Source organism: Pseudopipra pipra, chromosome 18, assembly GCF_036250125.1.
Source record: "Pseudopipra pipra isolate bDixPip1 chromosome 18, bDixPip1.hap1, whole genome shotgun sequence".
Lineage (NCBI taxonomy): Eukaryota > Metazoa > Chordata > Aves > Passeriformes > Pipridae > Pseudopipra > Pseudopipra pipra.
The window spans coordinates 6,115,263-6,136,278 of NC_087566.1; the positions used below are offsets into that span (position 1 = coordinate 6,115,263).

The 21,016-nt window shown below is 44.8% G+C and overlaps 1 protein-coding gene across 1 annotated transcript in view; it reads right to left on the minus strand.

Moving 5' to 3' along the window:
• The window catches only part of HIC2 (HIC ZBTB transcriptional repressor 2), a 72,856-nt gene extending 52,620 nt beyond the window's left edge, over nucleotides 1-20,236 (minus strand). The window contains exon 1 of the mRNA XM_064674825.1: nucleotides 19,820-20,236. The gene's annotated coding sequence lies outside the window, so the exon portion shown is untranslated. The remainder of the gene's footprint in view (nucleotides 1-19,819) is intronic.
• Nucleotides 20,237-21,016: the final 780 nt, after the last annotated feature.

Below are 21,016 nucleotides of genomic sequence, written 5' to 3' on the forward strand. Positions count from 1 at the left end.
TCTAGTGCCAAAAAAAAAAAGGTAAAACACATCAAAGGTTACCTACAATACCAATTCCCTGCAATCTTTGACTAAGTCGACCCACGTCCAGCAGAATAATAAATACCTGTGTCACTCTATGAACTAGGGGCTTGGGAGAGTGTTTATACTTGAAATGGGCATTTGGCAAAGCCTCTTCCTTCCTTCTCTGGAGCCAGAAGGCTCCCAGGCTCCACAAGACAACTGTAATGTGGGAAACTCAGACCTGCCTTTCTACCTAAAAATTCTTCTCCCTGTTGACTTTGGCTCTGTGCCAGTTTAGCCGTCAATTCCAGGTCTCCCAACTTGTGTGTCAGCAGAAGTTGCCAGTAGATATCTGCCCAGATTAGCTGCCCAGACACCATCTCACTTGAGGCCTGCTCATGGATACCCTTCTTGAAAGCAGCTGCTGCTGCTGCATTTATCCACTGGAGCCCTCATTTCCTCACTGCCCATCTGCTGCAGGGGAGGCAGAGCCACACAGACAAGACACAAATGACTGACAGGGAAGACCCTGCCACACCGAACAATAAACACCAGGAAATCCAAAGCCTGCACCTACCTCGTGAATTTGTGCTGGTTTTTAAAAGCAGAAGCAGAATGTGGATAAGCAAGCACAGATACGGTTGAACAACTTATCTAAGTTTAGACAAGCGGTATCTAAATAATGCTGGTTTATCTTATTACTGTAACAAATATAAGAATTGATTTAATAACCTAATGTTGGTTTTGGACAGTAGAGGTCTGCATCAATGGACCAAGGCACTAATTATATTATCTTATCAAATCAGTGTATAATAATAGAAATTCTCTATGCATTGATGGAACTAGGCTTAGCTCTGCTTGAGAAAATAATCCCTGAAAGATAGGGAATGAGACAGTATTTAGTAGGAACTCCTTGTGCATAGTCACTATTTTCCTTCCTTTTCAAAATATTACTAAGTATTATCTTTAAGGTATCGCATGACAAGAAATTTCCTCGATAATCTTTTATTGCTTGGTATTTAACCTCCCTCTGTCTTTCTGAGAGGTAGTCAATACAATCCTCCAGAAGACTTAAGTAAAAGGGAAAGAACTACTGGTGCATATGCAGATCCATCCATTGTAAGCTGACAATAAAGCTTTTTCCATCAAGGTACAAGCAAAATGACTTGCTGACATTAACTGGCAAGTACTTTGCATTCATATGGTATCTTTCATCTACAGACTTCAAAGCATCTGACAGGAGGCAGGCAGGCGTCGTTTCGTCATCCTCCAAGAAAGAAGCTGAAGCAGAGTGGCAAGACCTCCCCAAGAAGGTAAAACCAATAGCAGAAATCTAAATTAACTGATACCCAGTCCTTAAAAATGAAGTGCTCTGCCCCCAGTACAAATTACACATGCCCCAGAGAGCAGAACTCACCCACACCCCGCTCAGAACTGCTTGGGATTCTTTAAGAATGGAAAATTCATTCATGAGAAACTAAACAAACACAGAACACAAGAATCCTCTTCTACACAGGGGAAATGGTGGGGATCTGAGACCAATCCAAATCTGAAGTTCTGTAGTGCTCCAAGGAGGAGTGCTCCTTGAGTGAACCTGCAGAAGCACAGGTCTTCATTCATGAGGAGAGGAAGGGAAACCCTGCTACATAATCTAGCAAGTGTTTAAATAAACCTGCTCAGATGAAGATCTCTCCAGAGAAAAACTAGGACTGTAAGAAAGGTTACGGAAATAATTTTTAAAATGCCATCTTAAAGAGAGTAAGCCTTGTTTCAGCTCTTCACCTTTTTCTTATAGCTGAATAAATGCTGATTACCTAGAGTACTCAAAGGGTCAGCAGAAACACTTTTTAAAGACAAATTGGGGGGGAAATCGCTGCACAGTGCTATTTTAAAAGGAGTGTATGGATTCCTCTAAGTTTTGGGAGCAACAAACAAAAAAGGATGCTGAAGGAATCTCTGGAGCAAGCAGTCTTTTAGCACAGAGAGACTGCAAGAGAAATATTTTAAAATGCACTCTCTAGTTATGAGATCTCTCACGGCCTGGGGAGGTGGACAATATTAGAGGCCACTAAATCCTAAAGTTTATTTTTCTAAAAGTTTTCACTTCAAATAAAGCTTTGTTTTAAAATGTATGGGGCCAACTGTTAGAGCATTGAGATCCTGGTTATTAGCCAGCTAGAGCTCATGAATTATGTTTAGTGAGAAGTTTATTGGCTCAGTAAACACCATTCCAGTTCCCCTCACTCCTGAACTGTGGAAGCCAAACCAAGAGATATTCAATGCCACATCACCACTAGAACCAGAGCAACCATTAGGTGATTACAGACATTTTATTTTTTGTAAGGAATTTGCTATTGCATCATTTAATACACAAAAGTCTTTAAATTTACCAAGGCAACACACAAAGAGTAAGTAACTGTTTGGTCCTGTTTACCATCTTCCGGAGCAGGAATATTTGTTTCCATCTCATAACTTTCCAAGTCCACACACTACAGAAATGCAGTCCCTCAAACTCTTAGTAAGGCAGGAGTTTGGCAAGGAATTTATAACACCAGCAAGGCTGGAGCGGGGCAAGCACAGGAGCTTTCTGATAAAACCATCACATGGAGTCAGGGCAGAGTATGGGACAGTAACAATCTGCATTTGTTTCTTATTATTGCCACTCTGTCTCAAGGAGACTCATAAAAATGGGGTCTGTTCTGTGTTCTGAGACTTAGATGTTGTTCTTTTTAAGTTACACACTCAAGAACAACTTACACCATTATAACTTAATGGCAGATCTGGCTACAACTCAGGTACAACCCAGGTAAAGTACCCATGAGTGCCCAGAATGGGGCCAGGGCAGCCTGAGGTGGCACTGGCTCTGCCTGGCCTTACACCCCTGTGTGCACAGCACCAGGAACCAGGAGACCCAAACACAAGGTAAGCATCTCCAGGACCAGCAAGAATGATGTGTAGCTGTGCAAATCCAGAAGCAGCTTCTACTTATGCAGTGGCTTTGTCCTGAGCACAGAGCTGTTTTAGCTGATTACCTTTCACTGCCATGAGCTAAAGCCTCACATACAGAGAGTAAGCAATGATCAGTCAGTGTGCAGTGACTTGTTTGTGTGCTTGTTGTTCCAGTTCTCTGGAATAGCTGAAATATGCCAGAAGACTGTACAGGGACTATGTCAGTCCTTGAGGCAAGGAAAGTTAATTTAGTTGGAAGAGTAGGGATGTAAAAGAGAGTGCAGTAATAACAGTAGTCTGTTCTGGTGGCAAAGTAAACTGGAACTGAAGGAGCTGAGGTTCTCTTCCTGGTTCTCTACATCTGTCACACCACCTTGGCCGAATAATGCATCTCTTTGTGTCTCTGCTTCCTCTCTCCCCTTTTTGCCTTTACTGTCCATTTAGACTGGGACATTCTTCAAGGAAGAGATTGTGCCTGTACAGCCCAGTGACAGCCTTAGGGTTCTGCAGTCCCTAAACCAAGCGTAGTCCAATTTACATAACACATGAAATACATGAAATCATGTATTCTCATGTAAGTGCTCTTTCTGATATTCTGAGAATCACGATGCTAGAATCTGTCCATATGACAAAGAAGAACCTTGGCAGCACAGATCCTTAGTGTCCAACCTATCCCACAAGGGCATGCCAAGGCCATATCATCACACCCATAATGAAGCACCTCTGGGGAGCAGGCACAGTTAAAATTTTTCCAACCCAGTAGTGGTGAAAGACAAGATACCCTTCTCTTTAAACTTAACCCTCTCCCTTCCAAAGAATGCCTGGAATTTCTACTATTTCTCAGCAGAGAGTGGAAGGCAAAGACTTGGCATGGGGCAAGACAGATAAGAGCAGTTGCCTTCTCTAGGTTTTGTTAACTCTGCATAATTGCTTAGGGCATGTGATGGTTAGAGAGAGACACATCTGTCAGAGACAGACTACAAATCACTAGGATAATTCCAAGCAAACAAAATGTAGTTTACAATATGGCTGTGGTATATAAAACACCTCTGTAAAACTACGGTATAATTCAACTGCTGCAGGTTTCATTTACAAAGTAACAATACAGTTTTCCCTCTCCAAGACTGCCATTTAGGATCACTGAGATGCTGAATAAAGTCTTGGCAGTCTTCTGGGACACAGTGAAGGTTGATTGTTGTTGGAACTTTCTCTAAGCAAGCCACATTTAAATACCATGTTTTGCAAAAGGCCCCATATTGCCTTGCATGTGAATTCAAGTTCCTTTACCAGTTTAAAATCTGGGTCAGAGCAATTTGCTTACATTTGGAGTCCTTTTCCAAAGTTAATGGTGTGTGGGATTTGGAGTTGCAGATACAGGACAACCGGATACTCTGCTATTATCTGCTCTGCATCATGCATCTGCCATCTACAGTTTTCCTGCTAAGCTTTGTTCATATGTACAACCCACTCCTTCAGCAGTTGCACACTCAGCATCCTAATGATATTATTCTTGGCCATCCTGTTAAACTCACAGGTAAATGCACAGGAGTGGGCCCTGCTGGATTCTCAATACAGTTTTTAGATGGCTCCAGATTACATCTGGCCAAGGGTGGAAGTTTTGATAAGCAGTCATGAAGTTGAGAGCTTTTCTATTCAAATAGGATGTTGACTCCTGCTGACTCTATCTCTGTCACTTCTCTGGTGATAACTAGATTACCCAAATGTACTATGCTCAGGGCTACATCAGACCACCACTTGGAAGATCCAGTTAGTGCTACATACAGCTGCCAAATTGCTGAGCCAAATTTCACACAGGGATCACACACAACAACAGTGACAGTTGATGTTTGTTTCACTTTGCCGTTCGAGGAGGTACTTTTGGATTACTAATATCTTGTATGACTTGGGTGCTGGCTAATTCAGAGATTATTTTATTGTATCATGACAGGCAACTGTTAGCTGGATCCTATGCCCTCAGCACACATGTTTAAGTCTCTGTGATCTGGAAATTTAGGTGTCCCACCCAGAGCTATGGTCCTGCCCATAGTTATTTCAGCACTTCTTGGAAAAAGAAAGAAAGGAAAGAAATAAGAAAGAAGCCCAAAACCACAATACAAATTTGGCACTTAAACTTACTGACAGAACTGACCTGCAAACTACAAGACAGTAACAGAGAATTATGATATTCACACTTTCTCATAGTATTCCTCCAGGTATAGTATATAATATTTCCTTAATACAAACCACTTTGGAGTGACAGTCAATGAAATACATTAAATACAAATACTGGGTTTAGGATAAAAATGCGGTTCCTACCTATGGGCTCGTAAAGGAAAAGTCAGCAGAGCCTTACTCTTCTTGTAGGTATATTCTGAAGTTTCATCCCCTTGTTCACAAGCCAGGCAGAATAAAAATATCCACCTACACTAAACCAAAGGGAGCCACTCGTAACCCAGACACAACCACAACAGACATTCTCGACAGTCCTTGGCTTAATAGAACACTGCTTTGTGGTTATACCCACCACTAGGATTTCATCTTGCAAGTTCTAGCACGTTTAATTTATTCCAGGTCATACATCAAATATAATATTAAAATTGGAGATGGCGTTTGAGATTGAGACTTTCTTTTGCAGTTCGAGTAGAGAGAACATGGTTGAGACTGTGGGTGCATGAGCATATTAATACCTAAACACAAACCTGCAGCCATCACTCAAGAAAAACAATTGGTCTTTAAGAGGGGAAAAAAGTTGTAAAAAGAATCAATTCCATTAAATAGCTCTATAAATCAATTCCACCAAAAATCAATGGGAAACTACATCCACAAGGTGCCAAGTAACTCCCACACATCAGGTGCAACTGTCCGTGACAGAGGCCACGCAGCAGCTCTGCCTGCCGGGAATCCAGGCAGCCAAGGGCTGAAGTGGGGACCTGGCACTGCCCACGCTGCCCTCCCACTCCTCCCACAGCACTTCAGCCCTGCCTGCTCAGGGGGAGCTGCTGAGACCCCCGGGAAAGCAAGAGCACTGCTCCCTGCCAAGGCCTGCACACGTGTTCATGGAGCCCACCCTGGGATCGGCCCCACGCTCCCGGGGGCCACTCAGACACAGCAGTGGGCAAGTCCCTCGGAAAAATCAGCGGACGAAAACTCAAGTTTCCTGTTAGAGCCACGGGTCTTACATGCCCAGGTCTAAAATGAAGCATTTGGGATTTTCCAACAGGCTTTGTGCCACATCAAGTGTCCCCAAAGGGGAGTTGGCTTATGCACAGATATGGGGAGGGTGGTAGGGGAACATTTGGGATGTGGGGCCCATGAGCCACCAGCACACAGTAAATCACACACTGGTTAAACAAAGAACTAGTTTAAGCACAAGTTCATGAGTTTCACATTGTGTCAGTCTTGACAGTTCAGTGACTCCCCAAGTGACTGTGCCAGGCCACTGCCCTCTCACTTTCAAAGTGCAGCTCAGTTGCATTTTCACATTTATAGGTGGTGGATGCCCCTTCAATGACTGGAGAAACCCTTGGGGCTTTCATTTTGTGCTGGCAGCTCTCAAATGACTTTAGAAACAACCCCCCCAGGGCTTTTGTTCTGTGTGGCAGAGCAGAGAGGGCATGGAAGATTCTGGCTTTGTTAAAACCTGCAGAAAAATTCATGTCCTGTGTCTTCCCCTTCATGTGCTCCACGTGTGCTGTCATGTCCCTGGACCATTACAGACACACTCTAAGAAATTCAGACCAAGCATTTTTGCAATAGAAAAACTTGATGAGTTGGCCTCTGCTAAGTACCAAACCCCATTTTTTCCTGTTGCAACTGAATGTCAAGAGTAACTGAGTTCAGTTATTGCACACAGAAGCACTCATGTCTAGTACTATTCACCTATATTTAAAATAGAGAAGGAGTGCATATATGTGTAGAGCAAATAATGAACAATTTAATGAGAAGGCTGAGGACTGTCCGTTGCAGGGATTGAGACAGTCTACTGCTTCTCTCCAAGGCTCTCTGACCCAACTGCAGGAGGGATCTGATCTGCAAATTGCATCTTTTAGCAATCAGCACCCTCAACTTACTGATTTCAATGGGGTTTGAGAGCAGTTGATATCAAAGCTTTCATCAGTCACAAGTTTCCCCTAGATGTAAGGACATGCCGTTCTGGAAAGCAAGACTTTGACATAAGCTGGAGGTTTGATGTCAAGAATAAGTGGGAACTGTACAATCAAAAACTTCAATCTAACCACTGGTATCTGGCAAGACAAAGCAGCAACACATTCAAGTTTGTCTCTTTTGGAATATTCCTTAAAACTTTATCATATGATTCTTCTGCTCCCAAAGAATTAATCAAATATTAAAAACTATACTAAGGGAAGCTGAAGGACGTTCTCAGTAGAACAGCCAGATTTTCCTGCAATTAAGAGTGAATGTTCTTCATTTTGCAGTGATACTTTATTTACTGGGATTTCAGTTTCATACAAGTCAGGAAAAAAAAAAAGATTTTTGCCAAGTGGCCTTCAGGTATTATAATTGGAAGGGTGTTTGCAGAGAGTTTTGAAACACAGATCCTGTTCTAAAGAGAGTCTCCATGCACAGACAGATGCCACACCAACACTTGCATGGATGTAACCTGAAACTATTTGGTGACTCTCCGAAGGTCTGCAGTAGCTCAGAGTGAAGAAATTACTGTTATACTGATGAAGGACAGCCCAAAACATGGTGCAAAGTTTGTGTGGAAAGAGACAGAGAAAACAGATAGGAACAGACACAGCTCAGGGAATGAAGAGATTACAGTGATACAGCAAATATGTAGGAATGGTTGGAAAAAGCAAGTATGTGCACAACTGAGGACCCTGGAGGAAGCAAAGAATCCCACAGGTTAGACAACCAAAGGATAAATTGCAATAAGCAGACATTATGGACTAAGAGTTGAAGCCAGCACAGGGATCTAAAGTGTCAACTTGCATTTAAAGACTATCACAGTTAAAAGCATACACCAAATTGCATAATAGACAAATGAAATGAATTGAAAGAGTAATCTGTGGAAATAGACTCAGAGAGAGGATTGTAAGGATTTTTTTTTTTTAAATCCTGCTCCCAAACTCTTTTATACTCAAGGAAAAAAAAATCTTAAATCCCATTTCCTGCCACTGTAGGGCTAAAAAGTTAAAACCATATTTCATAGCAGTTAACGTGAAACAGGATTACTGTGCCGACTTGTTCTTAAAGAGCAAATACATTTTAAAAACTAGATTTGGAAGGAGGTATATTTCTTTCTGACAAATCCTCTGACAAGAAGCAGGATGAAGAAAACATATTTTCTCTATGACTTCTGGGGATGAACAGAATTTAAAAGTTGTTGCCCTCAGTAGAATTGATGTACTCTTCCAATTGGACTTTTTTTGTTCAGTCATTCACTGTAGAGACTGACTTAATATGAATAATTGTGCTTTTCTTCCCTACTCAGATGAAGTACTTGCACTCTTCTCAATGAAGGCAAAAGAAATGCTTTGTTAACATTAAGTTTAAAATAAGCCAGGAAGGTCTTATGAAGAAGATCCAATGACCCATCGGAAGGAATAACTTTTTAATACCAGCCAGGGAACTGCCTCCTGAGAAAAAGAAAGATTCAAACCCCTACCCAAGCAGACAAGCCAGCCCTCTCTGACACAGCAGTACCACAGTCTACTTGGGACTTCCCTGTGTCAAAGCCTTTTACACAGAGAGCACTTGGGCAGCGAGCGTGTGACACACATCCAGCGAGACTCCTCATGTCTCTACTGTTTTCTCTTGAGCCTCTGAACTGTGACCTCAAAGCAAATGAATCTGAGAAGAAAATACATTAATCAGGCATTCACTCAGCCAGGCTCGGGATTTTTAAAGCAGGGATCTGAATCAGCTCTATCACCTCCCACTTCTTTCCTGATACAATTAGTCAGCATCTGCCCCGGCAGCCAACCCGCTGCCTCTCAGAGGGGGGGACAAGCAGCTGCAACTCCCTTGCCCGCTGCTACCTCCTGCCAGGCTGCAGAAACACGGAGAACAGCCTACTGAATTCATCTGGTGAAGGTTAGCACCCCTTCCCTGCGCTCAGGGGAGCGAGAGGAGCTGAGAACAGCTACCACTTCCAGCCCCTTTGATTCCCTGCTCCAGCCCAAGTGCAGGTTCAGACGTGTCCCAGCCACACCTCTCCCCACCTTGGGCCAAGGCCATGCCAGCTCTACACACCTGTTGGAGGCTTCCCCACATTTTAAGGGAATCCCCAGAAGGGGATTTGCAGGTGCTCTGCTCCCTTCAAAGAGTTCAGGCAACAAATCAGCCTGGGAAATTGGACCCACAGCATTCGATGTGGCCCTCTGACCTTTTCCGAAATGTTCTCAGCCCACCAGGCTGGCAGGAGCTGAGAGTTTTGAAAGAAGCACGTGCTTTTAAAATCCAGTTGAATTTTTGCTAGGGAAACTTTACAAAGGCATCATTAGGGTATCCACAGGAGTTTTGCAATTTTAGGTTGCACGTGATTACAGCAAATAAACAGGTGTGCAAGTCAGGGTCGGAAGCGGGCTTCTACTTAAAGCCCACCTCACCAGGCACTTGGAAAATAAATAAACCCCCCCAAGCAGTTCTGTTTTACCCAACAGCTCTAAGGCTCCAGCTCCACTCCTAGGGCTGGATTGTGCAAGCTCTTACTCCAGCAGTCACACCGGGTTCAAGCAAAGTGCCTGAGTAAGCATTTGCAGAATCTGACCCCCCCAGCCAGTTATCTATATGGCACCTATTTGTGCCTTGCATTGCAAGCTCTTTAGCCAGGGACATGGGCTGGGAGTATATTGTCTGCTGCAATGTGCTTTATCTCCATTTATAGCATTAAATCTAATTTTTGGTGCCAAGTACAGCATTACCCTTACAATGACATCTATTAAAGACAGTTTTCCCTGAAGACTCTGGTCTGACCAACAACCAGTTTGCACTGTTCATTTTTTTTATTTTACTGCAAAACCACCATGTTCATACTACTTCTCCACTTCTTTAATTTCAAGTATTTTCTTAAAAAACAGTATGACAGGCACTGAACTACAGAAATCCCACATCCTGGCATTACACTGACTTCACTTGAGATGCTGCCATCCTTCCTTCCCTGAAGATTTAAAAAACTGGAAACTTAAAACAAATTTCAAGCAGCAAACTCGACTGGTTAGTCTCCAGTAATGTGTAAGTTTAGCAGAGGCAGACTTGTTTTCCCCATGCCATCAGCAGCATTCCTGATGGGCACCCAGCCCCATCCCCCCTCCCAGGCACAGAAGAGGAGGGGTGGGACAGCAGCATGGCACAGCATGGAGCAGTTCTTATGGAAAAAAAATCTGCAAGTTCCCCTGAAATGCTGCGTCCTGCATGCCTCAAAGGACAGCTGCTACCTTCTCACTTACAAAAACGTGACCCCAGCCAGTCAATCTACAGCACTAATGCTGTCAGATACCCTCCCACTCATCACTTTTGATGGTCAAAGCCATTGTAATGAAGAAGCTTCCCCTCCACCTCAGAAGGGGATGTGCTTTGCTTTTGCTCCAGGAAGGTTTAGGGAGGGTGCTTTAGGTTTTTGAGGTTTTGGTGAAGGTACAACCCAAGCTGTTTTAGATAAACACAGAGGTAGCATGAGTCCATGTGTAACCACAGAGGAAGCAAGCACAAATAGGCAAATGTTCTGAATAATGGCAGTCGATGCACAGAGAAACTCGCTTGGACTCACCTGGACTCCTTTCCCCCTTTCTTGTCCAACCAGTTACTGGATGGGGCACATCCCAGGCCTCTGGCATATGATATTAGATGCTCTGGGCATTAGAAGATAACTACTGATAAGTCTTTTGAAATGGTACAGCTGGTGTCATGTAGCCCAAGTCCCTGTTCATAAGAACTCTCAAAATTTGGAAGGGAGAGGGCGATTTTATTTCCTACAAGTGAAAGAGAAGCTGAAGTGCTTCATCAGTTGTTTGTGTATATTGGGAGAGGAAGCTGTTTTTTTGGGCTGTGGCCATGGCTTCTGTTCTGTTAGGGAAGAACCCGTGGGCAGCTTTCGGCAAGTCATATAAACATCTCAAAAAAGGTTACATGAAGATGCCAGAGACACAGCTGTAAGTCACCGATTACTAATTATGAAAGCATTTTGAGATCTTTGGCTGGAAGGGATCTCTTTTCTGGACAGGCAGATATTTTAATTCCATACTCCAGTGATCACTGTTCCAGCAGGACCCTTAAGATATTTTTTCTTCCATGACTATCCTTGTTGCTAGTTACACCTCCATGCAGCTTTTAAAAAACTGCACAATTTCCAGTACTACAGCTCTATCAAATATACTAGTTTTCTCTGCTTTTGGTTCCACTTACAAAGACATTGAATTATTAGTACAGCATTCAGCTTGAAATCCTCCTGCACAATTAACAGGGTGAAATATTATACAATGGGAACTACTACTGTTATTTACTGTTCATTAAATGCTAATGGAAATTCAGCCCATCTTCAAAATATCCTGGCCTTACACAGGCAGAGGTAGAGAGGTACAGACAGATTAAATGATTTTTCCCGATTCAAACAATAAATCAGTGGCAAGAAAATTCTCATACTCAACTCTTTGTTTTAGGCACCAAAATAGAGACTGTCAGAATGAAGCTGATGGTCCTCTGTCCACACTCAGGTCACTCTTTCCCTCGCTCAGGAGCTGAGGAATATCAATTCAGCAATTAAACCCATCGCTTACAAGCAGCAACCAGAAACTGGGAGACCCAGCCTGACTGGAATAAGCCAGCTGACTGCAGCTACTGAAAAGAGGTCCACACTTGGGGAAGTACTCAAGACATTCCTTCTCCAAGGCACCACCCATAATAACAGGCCAACAGTCTCAAACACCTCTGCATCTTGGATGGATACGCAGAACCGCATACATTAAACTGCTTTTCTTGGAGCTCATTTCAGAATGCTGCCAGCTTGTAAACAGCAGAGTCAGTTTTGCTGCCAACACAATTTTTACCTAGAGCAAACGGAAGTGCTTTTCCAAGAATTTCCAAGACTGTTGCGTCACGCTGAGCACTGGCATTGCACCACACAACCCGGGGAGGGAAGACACAAATACAAGCTGCTGCTCGGCACACCCTGAGAAGGATTATTTAGAGGTATTTCTTTATTTCCAGGAAGAGACTCTCAGTGCAAAACAGACCTTCCAAAAAGTCCCAGTGTTCGCTGCAGGGGAGTACAGTCTCGTTAATACTTTCAGTGCTGTAGCAAAAAGTGAATAATTTTTATAGCCGGCACGTTTCAATTTTTGTTACGCTTTTGAAAGCCTTGTTTGATAAAGTACAGTGGAGACTAAGAAATGTAGCATTTCTGAAGGACTGGAGAGCAATCTTCTCGAGGCTCCTTTCCCCTCTGTGGGTTTTGCATAATCCTTTGGCAACTTTACCATTTTGAAGCTTTATTAGAATTATGTGTATGATGACAGCATTTACAGGCTGTTGCTAAGGTCAGGGTCCCATTATGCAAACTTTTAAATATGATGAGCATTTGTAAGATAAATATACAAGACAAACCAAGGACATTGTATTCTCCATACTTTAAAGATGAAGAAAACTGAAGTTGCCTAATTTCCTTCATGACCATAGCATGGAAAAATTAAATCAGGGATAGAAGCAGAGTTCTTTAGAGCACGAACTTACTCAGAAGAATTAAATGTGGGCAAACATTCAACCACTGCATCAATTCATAAAAGCAAGTGCTTATAACCAAGTTTTCTGGGTAAAAGTTTTCAAGTTGTAATTTACATGACTTTTAAAACACACTCAGCCAAACATCAGTCTGCTGACATCTGAAGAATTACACTATGACTCTCACTCTCATGCCAAAATTCCCATTATTGAGCATTTTGGTGCTATGGTTCTGAATATGTACATTTCATAGATGTGGACACAGATTTATAGTTTTTAGTGGATTCCCTGCCATCTACAACTTTGTTAGATATTTTCTCTGCCTAGAAGGACATCCATGTTTTAATTTGAAGACTGGGCATAATCATGTCGCTAATATCACATTACCAAAGAACATTCGAACTGCCTAGAAAAGAACAAAGAGTTTTTTCAAGGACTTGAGAAGTTTAAGCAAAAAGTTCCACGTGAGGACTGTTCTGGATACTTTGTAAAGGTAAACAGAAACTAGGAATAAAAAAGCATCCTTCTAGGAGTAGGGAAATAAAAACAGCCCAAGTTTAAGTCTCACTATACACTGGCATAATTTCAAACCTTCTTTTAAATGGTCTTAAGTCAGTCTTCAGTTGTATGTGTTTGCTAGTAAAGTTTTGAGGAAAATCAGTCCCTAAACAGAGAAAGCCACTACTTTCTTGTTTCATCCACTCTGAGCAGTTCACTAAACCATCGTATCAGGAGCCTCTTGTAAAGGGACAGAGAGGCTGGTTTTTTTCAGTTTTAGTTCAATAACCAGTTCTTTCAGACTGCAGAAAGCAATTGAGATTTGAGGAGAGGCAGAAGGACAGGAAAGCCTACTGCCCTCCAAATCAAAACTAGGTGTTAGAGACTAGTATCTGCTAGTTCCAAACTCAAAAAAGAGCAACATAACTAAAAAATAATCTGTTCCCTTTTGCTCTAAGAACACTTCCTTTGCTTTGCATTTAAATTGGAGCTGAATAAAAATCACAGAATAAGTCACATAGGAAGGGACCTCAGGAGGTCATCAGCAAGTATTTTGATAAGAAAGTATTTTCTAAATATTTTTATTTAACACTTCAAAATATTCAGGTTTAGTATTAAATTAAATTTAATGCTATATAAGAAGTCGTTTGAGTCACTTCTCAGAAACAAAAACACAGTAAATTACTTTTGGTTTTGATTTGCATGTTAGATCATAGCCTGAATGTGTTAAACCCTGCTTAAGAGAAAATAACATCAAATTTACTTTAAAGTTATTTTTAGTTGTGCATCAACATATTTTAATAGGTACAAACCAGTGAAATCCAGTCTTTCTGCTGGAGAGTAACTACCACATAGACAAACAAGCAAGCTTTAAAATAAGGTTTCTTGTCGGCTGATTTCAATTCTCAGTTAAAACTGGCAACGCAAATTACTCTATTCTGTTCTTTATCGAACAAGAGAAAAGATTTCCAAACTGTCAAACTGGCTGGTGGCATCTTGACAGCAGATGGGAATGCAGTAAGAGCAGTCCTACATGGCAGTGCCTTTATGTGACTCCTGGAAAACTGAATCCACTCACTGAATGGTTCTTTATACAACAAGAAATGAGCACACATTTAGGGGAAGGAATCTGCTGTACACCCGTGTCATCTTAAACCAGTCCAGGAATGAATGGGACTAGCCCAACATGAAGAGCAGAGTCAGGTTGTTTACCATGAGGCCTCTCCCCAGTCAGTCCATCTTGTATCCCTCTTTAAACCCATGGCAAAAGACTGATTTGAAGACAATTTTATCGTGCACAGTGTTTGGTTCAGTGGGGGAAGGGAGTGGATAGAGCAAACTGATATATTATGGAAAACCATCCCCTTCTCCCTTACCCAGGGGACTGAAGGACAGCGAATGCCTCAGGCCAGTGTACTGACATGAAATGCTTACCACCTCCCATCCACAACCTGGGCAAGGACAACACTGGCAAGTTTTTCCATCCAGTATCTACAGCTGGAAGATCAAGAGGGGATTGTTCCTAGATCCTGCATAGATCTCTCAGAACATTCAGCAACAGAAGTAAGAAGTTCACGCTGTTTTCAGGGCTATTCTTACTGCGAGAGTTCCCTGATGACAGTTTTGAGCAACAAACTAACTCCTTGCACTTCTCTAAACAATTCTTATTGCCAGCTGAAGGCTCAGACCCTCCCAGCTTAGCTGTCAGTGCATGTGTCTTCTGACTTTCTGCAGCCAAGCTCAGCAGTTTGTCTTTTTTCTGTTACAAAGAGAGCAAGTGAAGGAAGCTTCCCACAACAGGTCCATTTCCAAACGCCTGCTTGAGGTTTTCAGTTTAAAAGATCACTTTTTAGCCCCTTCAAATCCCCAGGGTGCACATCCGAAAATGTGATATAATACAGATGTAATCCTGGATAAAGTACATTCCACAGCCCTTTCCATTAAGTAAAATCAGTAACCAGAATCCCTGTTTAGGATTTGTGATTACAAGGATCACCCTCCGCCCTGCCCTGGTCAAACAATACGGGCTCCAGGAAAGCATGAGAGCCGTCATTTAAATAACGCAAAACCCTGTCGCTTCCACTCCAGAACAGCTGACTTGAAGTGCATGCTAGGCTGTGCTTATTAACAAAATGAGAAATCTGATATATAGAAAGAAAACACTATGTGAGGATTAATCCTGGATTGCAGTTTGTGGCCAGCACTGGGCCGTCATCCAAACACAGATGAAAAAGAACAAAATTTCTCCCACCTGTCACTTACAGCAGGTACAGCTATTGCAATGTTGTAGTCTTCTCCTTTACAGCTATTGTAACAACTCATTTTGTACCAGCTTAAAATTCAGGATTAACCTCACTGTTTCATTTCTTCCTTGTTTTGTGGGAGCCAGCACTGGAGGGTGAATTTTCTTTCCAGGAATTACAAACAAGAAGCGTGAGTAACTTACAAGTTTGGACAGCTAGCACAATACACGTACACTTCAAGGAAAGAAACCCAGCTTAAAACTGGCATCCTGTTGGAACCTGGAGATGCTAACTGAACAAGAAAATAGGACTCTCAGGAACATCTTTTTAACATTGTTTCTGCTGCTTTTGGGAGAAGTAAGCACACTGTCACTGCTGATTAAAAGACACCTGAGCAAACCAAATGCAGTTTCTTCACCAATGAGCTACTGCACAGCAGAGCGAAATCCCTATTGCAATGCATTGTCCTTGCTCCTGATACTACAGCAAGACAAAAACCAATTTAAGCAGCCCTAGTGGCTCAATCACTGGTAGTGTGATCATCACCAAACCAAAGGAGAAGTCATCTTTATTTTTTAAAATATATTCTCCTGCTTACGGTTGGGTCGACGCTCAGTTGTTGCAATCCCACAGCTGAGCCCTGTTAATTTTTCTCCAAGCCCAGCAGGGAAGGCATGTCCGCTGATGCTGAAATGGTCCCTTCCCATTGAGCTTCGCCTGTCACAATACAGCCAATATAATGGCTATGTCACAAATGTGATTTTGCTTTCTCCCACTCCAACACCACATTTGCTGCAGCACTGAAATGCTGCTTTGTGGCAACGTTCTTCCCCAGCTGTTGTCAGAAGCTGCAGTTTCATTCGTACACTTTATCAGTCAGATTTGGTTTGGGGATGGGAAACTTGGGTTTCTGTAGAGAAAACACGACAACCCCATCCTACCAATACCTCTGCCTGTCAACCCACGATATGTTCATCAGGCTGGATGAGAGGTTAAATGCTGCAGTCAGCACAAACAGGAGTTCTGATATGAAGGCAAATGCACCTCGGTTTTCAAACATTACCCCATTTCCCTACATCTATCATCAAAGGAGGCAGCAGGAGCTCAAAGAATAGCCACGTGCTATTTTCTGCAAGGTCAAAGGAATGTACAACATACAGTTTATGTTTGACAGTTCTTAATTACTATGGACTGTAAAGATGCTGGAAAATGGGAACTCTCACTGAAAGATCTGCTGTTCACAACTTCCAATTTCATGCTGTGACCACCAATTTTGGGCTGCGGTGGCTGTTTTACAGAGTTTAAATCCATAACACAGCCAAACTGCTTAGCATTAGGTTGTGTTCTAGTTATTTTAAACAACTAAACAAAATAAACTGAACATGTACCCTCCTGGAATCAGGCCTCTCATCTTCTCTTTCTCTCCTCTCTCTCCCCACCCCTTGTCACACATCGGCTTCTGCCAAACAATTCAGCACTGACACTACAGCACATCACGTGATACCAAGTGCTTCAAGCATCTTGCAATACTTATTACTATCTACACATCCATAAGTCATTCCGCCAGCAACGTATGTGAATACTAACGTGAGCTATTTCTTTATGTATTAAAGATTTAGAGCTCTCCCGGATCCTTGGAAGAAGCTTTTCCACCAAACACTGAAAAATCATCCCTTTTATGTACGTGCGTCTCATCTGCATTTCACGTAGATTAGGAAGCATGACATAGGGAAAACCTGCCACATCCTCGGATTCTCCCATTCCTTCTTCTTACAATCCTGTGGCCACACAAGTCTGTCGTGATTAAGCAATGGATTTTAGACACCGGAGAACAAGGCACTTACAGGGGGTGTCCTTTCCCGTGTTAGAATGGAAAGTAACAAATGTAAGAGGTTGCTTATTCTTAATGCTGATCTCCTCCAGAGCTAAAATGATATGTCAGTAGCAGGTGGCAAGTTTGAAGACACCCCCACTCCTCCTTTTTTTTTTTTTTTTTAATAAATATAACAAAGGGCACACAGATTTGACCTAATGGGTCAACCATCAAAAGTTAAACTGATTTAAATAATTAGACCTAGAATGTCAGGCACCACTGCAAATAATTGCTCCTAATGCTTTTAGGATTAGATTGCTAATGAAAAGGCGCAAAAAGGAGGCCACTTGCAGTTGTGGAAATAAGTCAATTTTCTTTCCATATGTCATTTTCCCCATGTAGATTTGCTGTGAAATCCTAAGGAGTCATTTACAGCTTTCTCTCCAGAGTCACTGTAGTATATTACAATAGTTCTGAGTCATAAAAAATAGTAATAAGTCATCTTGAAATATTAGTTGTTTATACACTGTATTTATCAGGCACAGCAAACATCTGCTCATAGTTCTGACATTTTCCAATGAAAGTGACTATTGCATATTGTTTTCCCCTTTAATTTGTGGAAAAACATGGGAGCTATTCAAATATAAACAGCATTCCGCAACAAATTTAAACCAGTTTTGGTCAAAGGACAGTTCATTAGCAGAATGTAATTCTGATGCTCTTAACTGGTTTCTGGCTGTTCTCTCAGATTTATTCTAACAGCAGAGTAACATCCTGGGTGATTTCGGTAACCGTCTGCTAAAACACTTGGTTCCATAGATAATTCATTAATTCTATGTAAAGGTGTATACACCCCCGCCCCACTCGCAGATACTAACGCCAAGTTACCCGCCAGCGGAAGCGCCGAGGCCACCCGAGTTCTCCGAGGCTGCGGACTTGGCAGCAGAAAGTTTCGAGTGCCCGGCCCCGGGTGTACATCCGCGCTCCGCGGGGCCGGGCGCGGTGTCCGGCGGGCGCGGATCCCCCGGGAGGAGCGCGGCTGGCGGCCCCGATAACGGGGGGCGCCCCGAGAGCCGCCCGCCGCCGCCGTGCCCACTTCCACCTGGGACCCGGCCAAGCAGAAGTCAATAATTGACTTCCCCGCCGGCTCTCGCCCCGTATCGAAGGGGCCGGGCGCGGGCTGGGCGCTGCGGGCACCGCGGGGCTCCCCGGGCCGCGCACCGCGCAGGGGGCCGGCACGCTGCTCCCCCGCCCCCACTCCCCCGCCGGCTTGGCTTTGCTTTTAAATGCAACCAGAAAAAAAACACAAAAAGCCCGGCTCCCCCCGCCGCCGAGCTGGCACCGGCACCGGCGCGCCGGGGGATGCAGAGCCCGGTCCGGCTCCGCGGCGCCGCGCACCCGGACCGGGCAGCCGCGGGCAGCCACCAGCCCTCCCGCTTCCCTCAATTGCGATGCCGAGCGCCTCGGCAGCAATGCTGCCAGCCTGGACGTACAATTTAATTTTTTATTTTTTTTTCAAACGGGGTGGACAGCTCTGCGCTGGCCGGCGCGGCCGGGGAACGCGCATTTCCTGCGGGGCACAAAGCCGGCGGGCAGGGTCTGGGAGGGTGCGCGATCCTGCTCCGTCCATTGCGTCCGAGATGGGGACGTAACAAAAGCCAGAGACCCGCAGCGACGGGCAGAGCGAGCGGAGCCGGCGGGTCTTTCCCTCCGCGATCCCGAGCGACCGAGGGGGGCGGCGGGGAAGGGGGGAGCCAGGGCAAAAGTTCACCGCGGTCCCGGTAGGGCAGGGGGTGCTCTGTGGGGCTGGGGCCGGCGCTGGGGTTGGGGGATGCCGGCCTGGCTCGTCGCCTCGCAGCCCGGCGGATGGACCGCGGGCGAAAAGGAGGGGATGCAAGTCCCGGGAGCCCCCTTCCTGCCCTCTCCTCCACAATGCGGCCAGATCCCCGGCACAAACACGCCCCCCGGCACCCCGGGGCTCCGCTCTCTCCTTTCGGGGAAAAAATGAAATAAAATAAAATACGGCTCACTTGCAGGGGCGAGTGGGGATGGGGAGCGGGCGGCTCCGGGGCTGCCTGCGCTCCCCGCCGCTCAGCCCCACGCCGGCCGGCCCCGGCGGGCAGCAGCTGCGGCCCCCCGCCCCGACCCCACCGCCGGCGGGGAAGGGGCAGCGCGCACCCATGCACACACACACACACGCGCACACACACACACAAATGGCACGGGAGGAGGGGGAAAGTTTCCAGCCGCTTCAACCAAATAACCAGCATTTGCAACCCCCAGACAGGCACGGTGGCCGGCACAGCGATGCACGCCCCGGCCCCCAAAGCAACGGGGCAGCGCGCCGGGAGAGCGAGGGCAGGGGGCCCGGGGCACGGACAGAGGGGGGCACGGGGAGAGGAGCGATCTCGGGATTTTTTCAATGGAAGTACCGCCGGTGCCGGGCACGGCTGATGCGGGGCAGGGAACAAGGGGATACCCCCGCCACCCCGGCGACTCTCCCGAGCGGACCCGTGCAGATGGGCAAAGCACCGGGGCTGCGAATAAAGAGCGGGGGAGCGGGGCTGGGCTGCACCGCGGAGCCCGGCAGCGCCCGGCCGCCCCGCGGGACCCGCGCCCCGCGCCGCGTTACCTTCTTATTGCATCTGGAGCAGTAGCTTTTCTTCCCCTTTCCCTCTCCTCCTCTCCCTCTCCTGTCCTCTCGGTTTATACCAGCCTGTTCCTCATCTCACAGCCTTCCTCCCAGCGCCATCTTGCAAGCTTGTGACGTTGGGAGCCGCTCACCCCTGACCCACATTTGAATAGAAGCCAAAATGAAAAAAGAAGAGGAGAGAGAGAGGGAGAGAGGAGAGAAAGAGGGGGAAGAAGAAGAAAGAGCGGAACAAGGATAGGCAGGGAAAGCAGCAGCTAAGCAATTGCTGTGCCAGTGTGGAACAGCATCGGCTCCGCTCCCTTGCCAGCTAGTTTAGTAATAAGCAATTTCCTGCTGTTGCAATAAATGTTGCCGCGACGGGGCTGGGAAAGGGACAGGGAGCGGGGTAATTCCCACCGAGGGACCAGGGCTTCCCCCACCCCAAGCCGCCCCCCCTTCCTTGCCACCCACACCCCGAAACCCAGCCTGGAGCCCGACCACTGCTCCCGGCAACCCAAATACTGCTGCTCCCTCCCAGGTTCTGAGCAATGAAAAAGGCATTTGTTACGATTATTTCTCCCATCACTGATGAACTCTCAAGTGTGTGTTAAGAGAAATAATACAGATTACAGCTTGTACATGTATTGGAATCTGAAATGAGCCTTATATACAAATTTATGGAACATCCTCATGTGTAGCACTATTTGCATATTAGCTTTTTGTCACTCCTGTCTATGTGTTAAGGACTGTCACTGCATTTTGCACCATCCAGGACACAGATACAGACGTGGCCTTTGCACCCACAAAATCCGTAGAATCTGAAGTTTTGTTTTGTGCATTTTTTTTAGTTATTTACCTATTGGAAGTGTATCGGGGGGGGGAAAAGTCATTTGTGTTTTGCATCCCTGGTCCTGCAAGATTTCCATGCATGCTTAACTTGAAGCACATCAGTAATCACACTGAGCAAGAAGGGCTATTCGGATGCTTGCACTAAACATGTGCCCAGCCTGCAAACTCAACCTATTATTTTGTAAAATGTTAAGTAAATTGATATCATCTTAATCTTACTGACTGTTGCCACAAAGTACAACTCTGCAGAAATCTGAATTATACCTTTGTAGCACTTTCTTCCTTCAGTAACTAATTAATCTGTAATAACAGGAGCAATGCATATAAACATTTTCATTGTAATCATGC